This window comes from Pyrgilauda ruficollis, unplaced genomic scaffold (assembly GCF_017590135.1).
Source record: "Pyrgilauda ruficollis isolate IOZ18807 unplaced genomic scaffold, ASM1759013v1 scaffold121, whole genome shotgun sequence".
NCBI classification, from domain to species: domain Eukaryota; kingdom Metazoa; phylum Chordata; class Aves; order Passeriformes; family Passeridae; genus Pyrgilauda; species Pyrgilauda ruficollis.
Window position 1 is genome coordinate 1,489,802 of NW_024510433.1, and position 10,377 is coordinate 1,500,178.

Below are 10,377 nucleotides of genomic sequence, written 5' to 3' on the forward strand. Positions count from 1 at the left end.
GGTTGCTCCAAGCCCCACCAAGCTTAGTTTTAAATGCTCCAATGGATGGGGCAGCCACTGCTTCTCTCAGCAGCCTCTGCCCCCAGTTCTTCACCACCCTCACAGGGCAGAATTCCTTCTCTGGCTCCAAAACATGCTGGCAGCATTTTAAAAGCTGTGGGGAGAAAGGGAGAGCAAATCATACTTAATTTATTGAGCCTTTGTTGCATAATAAATGAGCTTTCAGGAACATGAGCTGCACCAAAGTCAGATTTTGTGGTGAAGAGACAGAGCTGCTGTCTCATCTGCTGGGTCCCACAGCAGGGTCAGGAGGGGCCTGGGAGCCCCGGAGAGATGAGGACATTCTGGGCCACAGGAGACACTGGGAGCCCTGGAACCAGGGGCTGTCACCTGCATGGTGAGCACCTGAGTTGAAGCCTTCTGCAGAGGAGGAGGAACAGGAACCTGAATCATTGAGCTCTAAACCACCAGACTATGAGGTACTGCATCCTGGGCTTCTTGCGTTTGTTCTGTTGAAGCTGTTTCACTTTGTATGAATAATTAAATACTCATTGGGTTGGGGAAAGGCATAGAAGTGATTCTGTACCTCACCAGCTAATTGCAAGAGGCAGCAAGTAAAATCTTGTGGTTTCTATTGAAAACCGTTACTGAAATAAATTCTCCAGTGTTGGTTTGCTGAGAAGCTTGTTACACTCCCTGAAGTTTAAATATCTTTTGTTGTTATGGGGTTTTAAGTTTGGTTGGTTTTTTTTATTCCCAAATGTTGGTAGCTAGAGAAAAAAAAATCCATAGAAAATTTGGATGTTGGTAAAGAAAGGGAAGTTTATTTCTATTTTATAATTTTACAGAAAAATGAAATAGCAAATTAAGAAGAAATTGAACACAAAATTAAAAAGAAAAAAAACCAAGCAAACAAATCTCAAAACAACCAATGAAAAAAAAAAGCTCCCACCAAAACCAGAAACAAACCCCAAATTCAGGATTTTTTTTCCCTAGAAAGATTTACCATTTAAGCAAGTTAAGCTTATAATTTATATGCATGAAGAGATTGCATTAGAATATTTTTAAATCTTTTTTTATCCTGAGAAATATTTGGAAACGAAAATCACAAAAGAAAAAAAAAAAAAAAACCAAACCCAAAGCCAAAAAAAATCCAAGTTGAAACAACAGTAAGCAAAGAACAGAAACTTCCATTTGAAAACCATTGTGCAGGCAAGTACAATTTAGAACCAAAATGCAGTCATATATTCACAGAGACTTTTATAGTTTTATATTTTGCATTTTGCCGGAGCCTTGAGTCATCTGAAGTAACTTGAGTAAATATATGTCTCAACTCAGCCAAGCTGAAAAGATCACACTTAAGTCTCTCCTTCAGCAGTTATATCTGTGTAACTTAGAGCATTTTCTTAATCAGATGGAGTTAAAATGATTGAAATACACACATAGATTTCAACACTTTTTTAACTGAATATAGAAAAACAGGACAAAACATTCTGTTGCTACCAGGGTCTGACCTTTCCTGAATTTTGATGCAAACGAAATCAGCAATCTTGATGGCATTCTCCATGAGATAATATTGTTTGGAGTCCTCCTGTTTCACATTATCTCTGTTTTTCTTAGAGCCAGAATTTATTGCAATAGATTAGACCAATGAAAAATCAGATGTGCATCCTATTGGCAGGAGCAGTGTGCAAGAGTCACTATCCATAAACTTCTGTAGAGTTACCAGCCCTCAATGCTTCAGCTAGAGGCAGCACGATAGAGAACTTTCCTCCAAAAGTGTGCAGTATTTCACTATTATAACTCCATCATGGTCAATTAGCCAGACATGTTCCTGACTTTTATCTTCAAAAATGATGCTTCTTGATTATTTATGTTTCCAAAAGCTATTATTGAGTAATTCAGTGTAGTGAAGGACTTCAATATGCTCTACCATTGTGACTGTAAATCCAGGTGTTAATACTCCCAGGTGGCTCATCATCTCACTGCAGATACCTAATAAAGTTGCCATTAGCTGGCAGTATACACTGAAAAAAAAGCTATACAGCCAGCTGATCTTCTCATTAAACAAAGGGCTACTAAGGAATGCCAGGAAATTATCTGAGTTGTCCGAGTCTTTAAAAAGTGAAAGGGAAAAACTAAAGAATGCTTATTTTCATAGATTGCTTTAAGGAACACAGCTGGAAGCCATAACCAACAACAGCTGGAGGACAGAGACCCAATGGCTTGTAGAATGAGAGGAGACCACAGCCACTGTAGTCAGCCTGGGGGGGAAGCCAGGTATTAGTTTTCCAATCTTGTTTCCGAGAGTAACTTTAAAAATCATCTGATTCTGATAAATTCAATGTAATTTGATTTATCTCATCTTCGGAAAAAATATAGACCTGTAAGACTCACCAACTTTGACTGAGAGAGGAAATTTGGGGAAAATGGATAAAATATTACTAAGGAAATTGTTGATGACTTTTTTGCTTTCTAGTTAAAAAAAATATGTTAGATTTAATATCGTTATAGTGATAACATCTTAGGATGTAATAATCTTGTCCATATCAGGTGCAGGATAGATCTAGTTCTACTGAAGAAAAAATATCCACAAAACGTTTTCTGCGCTGGAATATCCTCACACACAGAGACTTTTTCTGGAGAGAAATCTAAAGTTTTAGGATTTTTCATTCTTTTTCAAAGCAGTCAAAACATAAATTGTCCCAACCTTTTGTTGTGCTGGCTTTCAAGGACAGTGACCTCCAGGGAAACTCAATGCTTCCAAATTCCTGGGTTAGAATGTCTGTCCTCTGTACTACCTGGAAAAGCTCTAGATATTCAAATTTTTTTGCTGAAATATTGTATTTTCCCAACAAAAACAACTTGGTCATGAAACTCAGGTGGCAAGGGGGTGCATGCTGAACAGGTAAAAGTCTGGATGAGTATTGAGCTGCAAGTCAAAAGCTACTGGCAAAGGTGTGTCTTTTAAAGAATTACTTCCTAGTCTGTCCCAACTTTATTCAAGTTCTCAAGGGCTGTGTGAGCCATGAGACTGTCAGCATACACAAGACACAATCACATTTCTGGGTTTTCTTGCTAGTGTTTTTTTTCCCACCTATTTATGTTTTTCTGTACTCTTTTCCATTACCTGCCATGAGCAGGTATGCAAGGTTGAGCCCTCAAAAGTGATAAAATGACAGAATTACAGTTATTATGCGATCCATGTGCACTGTCAGTTGCTATAATGTGTATGAAGATAGACTACTGGACACACCAATTTAACTGAAAACTCATGTTTTCAGTGTTCATAGTGTCCTTCGCTGCATAAAAGAGATGGTGCTCTGGAGGTTATACTTTAACAGTGGGGATGTCCATGTGCATAAATGCATATCCTCAAATAAAAACCCAGAAAAATTCTTCATCCTCTAGGGCCAAAGCATGTGAAACCTGGCACAGTGAAATGCCTTGTTTGTGTGGTTTTTATAAGGATTCATAGAAGTAAAAGGACGATTGCAGAGAACATGCATCCAAAATTTTTCTCTCCCTACTATTGCCAAAGCAGCACTGTAAGCAGCAAGCAAGCAGATAATCCTCAGTGATCAAATGCAGTGAACTGAAATATTAGTAACAAAGATTTTAATAGGCCTCTACCTGCCTGTAGCTTTTGACAGAGCAGTCAACAAGAACAACAACAAAATATAACTGGGGGTTTTGGGATATTCTTCTTTAAAACATGGGAAGTAAAGACTGAAATAAAAATGTAAAGGAGTAAGCATCTGAGGAAAACTTTTCCCTGCATTAAAAACTCCTGGGCTCCAAACCTGTTTATTCCAGATGCACAGCTGGTAGCCATTGCAACAACTGTAATTCTGTAATATTCTCCCATGTAGGCTGTTGCAGCTTGTCTGTTTTCCATCCCCTGTTGTGTCTTAGCCTCTTTTTACTGTTTTGCTGTTTATCTTAAGGAAAAGTAAACAGAAAAATACATTATTTTCGGGATATTTACGCAGGTTGCAGTAACAGATATGCGCTGTAGACACAGAGATTTGGGACTGTAAGAATAGCTAACATAATATATTAATTTTTATGATTATATAAATTTTGGTTTTGTTAATGAGTCCTCCATAATTTTTAAAGACTAATTTAAAAATATTAATTTAAAAACTCATGTTTGAATATTATATACATATAAATAAAGAATTATATACATACAGAGTTGGTGTTTTGAGGGAAGGACAGACCTCATATAAGAAACACAGATTGAAACGGGTGTGTTTATATCTCTGTGCTTAATAGAAAAACAGAAGAAAAAAATTGTGATTTCCTTGGCAAAACCATGGATGGTCATACGCCAGCCAACAGCTATAAAATCAAAGAAACCCCCCAAATATTAAGATATAAAATAATACATAAAAATTAAATCTGAAGAATTCTTCATTTTTTTAAGAATTATTATAGTTCATTTGGGTTTTCAAAATGACAAACTATTGCTTTGAATCTTTTTGGTATATACACCTATTAGAGCTGATCAGGAAAAAAAAATCCCTGACTCAATGTTTTGAAGTTCCAAACTTTGACACTTATTTTCATTCCAAATTGGGGCAGAGCTGAAATCACTGAAAACTTAGGAAAAAAAATGGTTTGGGGTTCTTTTGAGTTTGTTTTTTAGAAACCAATTTAGAATAGCACCCCCAGAAATAAATTTCTAAATTTGTTTAAGAAGCAAATCCAGCCAGTATAACCATTTTTGACATTTGAGCCTGTCCAACTGTGATGTGCCAAATTGCAGTTTATTTTGAAACAACTGTCCATTTTACATGCAATTTGAAGTCAAGTTAACACTTTCAAATGAAACATTTTATTGTGGCTCTCAACAAGTGGTGCTTGTTTGGTTTGTAATACCATTTAGGAAAAACAAAAAAGAAATTATCAAAATCATGACACGTTTGACTAAAATATATTTTCTAGTTGCAAATTATCTATTTTGAAAGGAGATGGTTCATACTTATACGCTTCTGGGATCTGCTTTTTGGGCTGCATTTTCATGATAACACACCCAGGGGAAGGTATAGTTTTTTATGTAATCCCGGAAAAAATTCAGGCAGAAAAGTAACATTCCCTGCACTTGTCACAGCTCTTACCTAAGGGTTATGAAAAATTAGAGAGAGTCCTCTTTGGGCTGACAGATCTAACATCCTCATCATCCTCCCACCTCTGAGCCTCAGAACAGGAACTGGAAGCAGAGATTAGTTTGAACTGAGGAACAGTGGGTGAGGTTTGTAGAGGAGAAAAGATCGGAGGATGATGTCATTGCTTTAAGTTAAAAATAGGTGTGTGTAGCAAAGAGGTAAAGAGGAGGTGACTGGATCAGGAACTCCTAGTGTGTGGCTCTGAATGGAACTGGAAAGAGTTAACTAATTTCACATACATGGTCTTCGCAGAGCACAAGTTGTATCTTCCTGCCTGTGGAAATTTGAGAGTTTGCTAAGAATCCTTTGAAAGTGTCCCAGAGACTTTTATGTGTGAGATATATGTGACAAATTAACTACACTAAATATAATTTTTAACCATGATATCTTGTATTTGTAAATACCTTCACCCACACAGGTCGCAGACATTTGGAGCACTACTACTTTGAGGAAAGAAACTTTGAAAGTAGAATACAAACAAGTCTGGGCCAACAGAAGATGCAGAAGCTGTAACATGTGACAAGTTCAAAATCCTGGTGAGTATGACAGGAGCAGAACAGGCAGGGGTCTGCCTTGCTCAGGTGCATCTTAGCTGGAGGGACCTTTGGTCCTGAGGGAGATTAAATTTATCATGAATCTGCAGAATGATCTTGTAATTATAAAGACAAGCTGTTTTCTGAGATCCATGAACAACAACATAGTCAGATGAAGAGATGTGATTATTCCACTCTGGCCAGCATTTATTTGGATGCACCTGGAACACTGTGTTCAGCTTTAGTTTGCTATGTGGTGTAATTTTTGCTTTGAAAAGTAGGATCACCAAGCAGGGGGCTTAAAGGATTGCAGGACCTGATTTATGGAGGGAGGTGGAAAACCTTTTTGCTGTGAGAACAGTAAAATGCTGGAATAGATTTCACAGAGAAGCACTGGAATTGACCTCATCAGAAATTCTGTTTGACAGGACCTTTAATCAAAGGCCCTTCCCTTAAGAGGAGTTGAAATAGATCTCCAGAGATCCAGCCTGGATTTTTCCATTATTCTATTCTATAATTCTAAATGTAATTATTTATTATTTTCTTAGTCATTCAGGGAGAGAGTGGTTTCCATTGATTTTATGAGTACTTCAACAATATTAGGTTGCCAAGTCTATTTTTTTTTTCAATTTTACTTAGAGATTTTTAACTTTCTATTTTAGTGTATTTGGTTTTTAATTATGACATAACTTTTCCTATTTTAACACCCTCTGAGTCTCTGTTTTAACCTGAATTATCTTTTGTGGACTTTGACCACTTATTGTCTCGTGCTTTCAGTCAAAATTTGTGTAAAAAATGGACTAACATCACATTTGTACCTGAAGGTAGGACTTGGATATCATACACCTGAGCCCTTGAGCTGAGATTACCCACTTGGTTTATACTGGTCTTGGTTTGTGGCTTAGACACATAGACATTCACATATACACGAATATCGCTTTCTGAAATTTTAAAGGTATATTTTCTGAGATATATGTGAATGGAAAACCATATTTCTGTAAGTTAGTCACAACACTGGAAAGACACCTGTTGCTCTGTATATGGATCAGTGTGAGTCAAAAAGTGTATATGAACTCTTGTGGCATTCTGGAGGAAATTTCTTGGAAGCTTTTTTGCCAGCTACTCTTGGTATGCCACCTTTATTTCATAAGACAATTTTGGTCACAGTGGCAGGCTCAGGAACATTCAGGGCCTTAGTAAACATCCAAAATCCACTCAGCTATTCAGAAAACAGTGAAAAATGGTCTCTGATAGAAAGAGCAGATCATTATATATACACAGTGGAGTCAGTGGAATGACTGGAGCGCTTCAAGTCCATTGGCAAAGCCAGCAAGAGTCCTATAAAAGAGGAAAGAAGGAATGATAGGAGTCATTATGATTCTGTTTGGTAGAATAACAAATTCTACAACTGCCTTCTCACACAAAACCACCACAAAACAAAGTATCCTGGTTTCTCCTACAGTAGCAAGGAATTTTATAAGTAAAAATGGCAGTAGAATATGCTTTTGTTTATTCAGTGGGCTAATGAAGTCAATAGGCTTGTATTAATACATATTACTTCTGGATATAATTCTGAAAAATGTATATTTTTCTCTGAATTGAAGGCATGATTATCTACGCAGTGCAGAAGCAGGCTTAGTATCCAGAGAACTCGCACTGGACTGATGTGAAACTGCTAATAAAAATCAATCTTAGTCTTCCTGGACAAATATATAGATATAGAAATTTTTCCTGTAATTATTGCTAAGTACCAGGTTTTTTTGGCAAGATTTTTTGTCAATTTGATTAGATTAAAGCACCATGGTTTATGTTGCTTAAATATTTTCAATATCTAGTATAGGAAAAGAAGGTAAATAGTTCCAGATCTGAAATGTAAGAAAAGGTTAAAAGATCAAAACACAATAGAAATAGCAAACACTAATTTAATTTATAGAAAATGGGTATTCATATACCAGGCTTTAAAAACAAAAAGTCTCAATCCCCTTATCTCTTGACTTGTTCTCACAGCATGATCCATTACCTCTTATGGACAGTGAATTATATGTACCAGTGTATTTATTAATTTATTGTAATAGATCAGCAGTCTATATTTCTTTACTGCATCCTTGGTAAAATATTCAGAACATTATTTAAAGCTCATTATTCACTGAAATAACACATGCAATAGCACAAGTTGGTTAGCTGTGATATTTTATTAGAGTGAGCATTTCGGGATTTTATTCTCAGTCCCTCATCAACATAAAACATGGTAAAGAGTTCATAAATCTAATTAAGAACATTAGAATAAGGAAAAATCACTGAATATTTAGTTAAGATATGCAAGCCTCATGTACAAGCAAGCCATTAGAGGCAGTCATAAATGCCAATTGAAAAGCACTCAATAACAACTAGTTGGTGGGATTACAGTAAGACAGATGTAGATAGAATGGAAGTCTGCAAAGGTAGAAATGTTTGTTTATCTGGTGGTTTGTCTGGCTTTATTTTTTTATTTCCCCTCCTCTTTTCTCTTGAATAAATTTTACTGGGATGCTGTTCTGGTTTGGGCTGCCATTCACTTAGAAAAATAATCATGTTTTAAATGTTATATCCAGGGGGACATCAATTTAATCTGGGCCAGCTCATGCCCTTGAAAATAGATACCAATAGTAACTTTTTTCCTTTTCCTTTTCCTTTTCCTTTTTTTCCTTTTCTATTTTCCTTTTCTGTTTCCTTTTTTCCTTTTTTCCCTTTTCCCTTTCCCATTTTTTTTCTTTTACCTTTTTCTCCCTTAGAGATTTTTGAAAGACATTCAGATTGTAAAAGATGTTTTTAAAAAAATTAATATCACGTGGAATCCTTCAAGTTTCTTTGTTTCTTAGAAGCCCCTTCAACACAAATTCAGAAATCAGGATCCTGCATGTGTGATAAAGCTCCTAAAAGATGAAGGATTTGTTCATGGTAGGTTTGTGGATAGCTTTGCTCAAGTGAGATGGGAAGAAAGACTGGAAAGCATAAGTTACTTACAAAGCAGAGTGCTTTCCTGAAAACAAGAGAAAAAGAAGACAAAATCCACGCCAAATTAATTAGCAACCTACTGGTTGCCTAGGGAACTTGCCTTTAGATTTATTTGGTGAAGGTCTGAATCCTCATTCTGCCTCGCCTTCAGTATATATTTCTCAAATCAGATTCATGCTCAAGTCTTAATGGCCAAAATAAAGAGGCAAGAAGAAAAAGAGAAAGACCAATTATTTGTATGTGTCAGTGGTGATGATGCCTTGAGAGACTCCTGGTACAGAGGCTATACAGTGTTAAAGGAATAAAGTCAGGATTCATTAAAAGTCCTTAAAGGATACACTCTGTGCAGTACAAGAGCCCAGCCAAGGCTACACTCAAGATGGACTACAGGTCACAAGTTTTCACATTTTTATAAGTTTTGGTCCATTTCCATATTGGAGTTAATTGTCCAGTTACAGCTTCAGGTTATGAACTCTCATCCTTCTAGTTTGCTCTCCTCCATTTGCTGTTGTTCGTAATTTTTGGGCCTGAAGCTGCAGCAGGGTCCTTGGCTCTCAGGCTGGAAAAGGATTGTTTTGCCTAACTAAACTGTGAGGAGAACTTGCTAGCACCTTAGATGAAGTTCAGAGTTATATACTAATATACAGTATAGAATCTGGAGAATATGAAAGTTAAACATAAGGCATCAGTGAGGGCAGTCTGGATGGTAAGAGATTAAAATCTTTTGTTTCTATAATTTTTTTTTCACTGTTTCTTGTACAGCATGTCAAAACCCTCCCTTGGCCGACTCTGATGTAAAGACACAGATGCAGTTTTTGCCTGACAGTTTTTCCGAACAGAGCTCACTTCACTGGGCTCTATATTTAAAAGAGATAAAGAAGTTCCTTGATGGAGGGTCATGACTAGGAAGAGCAATGGAGAGAGGTGTGTTGTGGGGACATTTCTCAGGACCATCAGGGGAAATCTAATTATCACAGGAATGCTTTTGAGTCCCCTGGGCAGTAATTCTGAGTATATTTGCAGCAAATACCTGATGAGGCAAATAACAAGCTGGGAAATAATAAATTATAGTTAGCCCACTCCTACATATGAAGATGTAGGACCATGTAAATTCAGATTTTTCATTTTTACCTATTTGCTTCCTGTTCTTTTCAAGGTAATTTCAAGGCACACTTCAGTGAAAGTTTTGATGGCAAGACAGATTTGGAGTCCCTTAACCTAAGGATAAGGCTTTTCCAAACCTGAGATCTGGAACAAAATCTGTTAGTAAACACATCTGATTCCAGATGACTCATTCACATTCAGAACATCCATTATCAACCTTCTGCAACATAATACTAAATAAATGTGGTTGTACTGCAGTCATCAGTAGTGATTGTGCTAAGATTCTTCCTTATCCAAGATCTCAGCTATCTCATTGAATGTGTACATCAAGTCTGGCACCTGTGAGCTAATGTAGTGTAGAACAGGAAATCAGTGTTAAGGGAGACTTAGTTTTACTTCTTTGCAACCTATGTGTGTGTATGTGTAGTGGTGATTTATTTTATATGGATTTGGAGTTTAGAGTTTTGGATATTTTTTTTTTTGATAGCTCATAATTCTTGAAAAAAAACAAGACTGAAGTATGTTCTACAACTGACCCAATTGCAAATGCAATCCTTCCATTATATATATATATA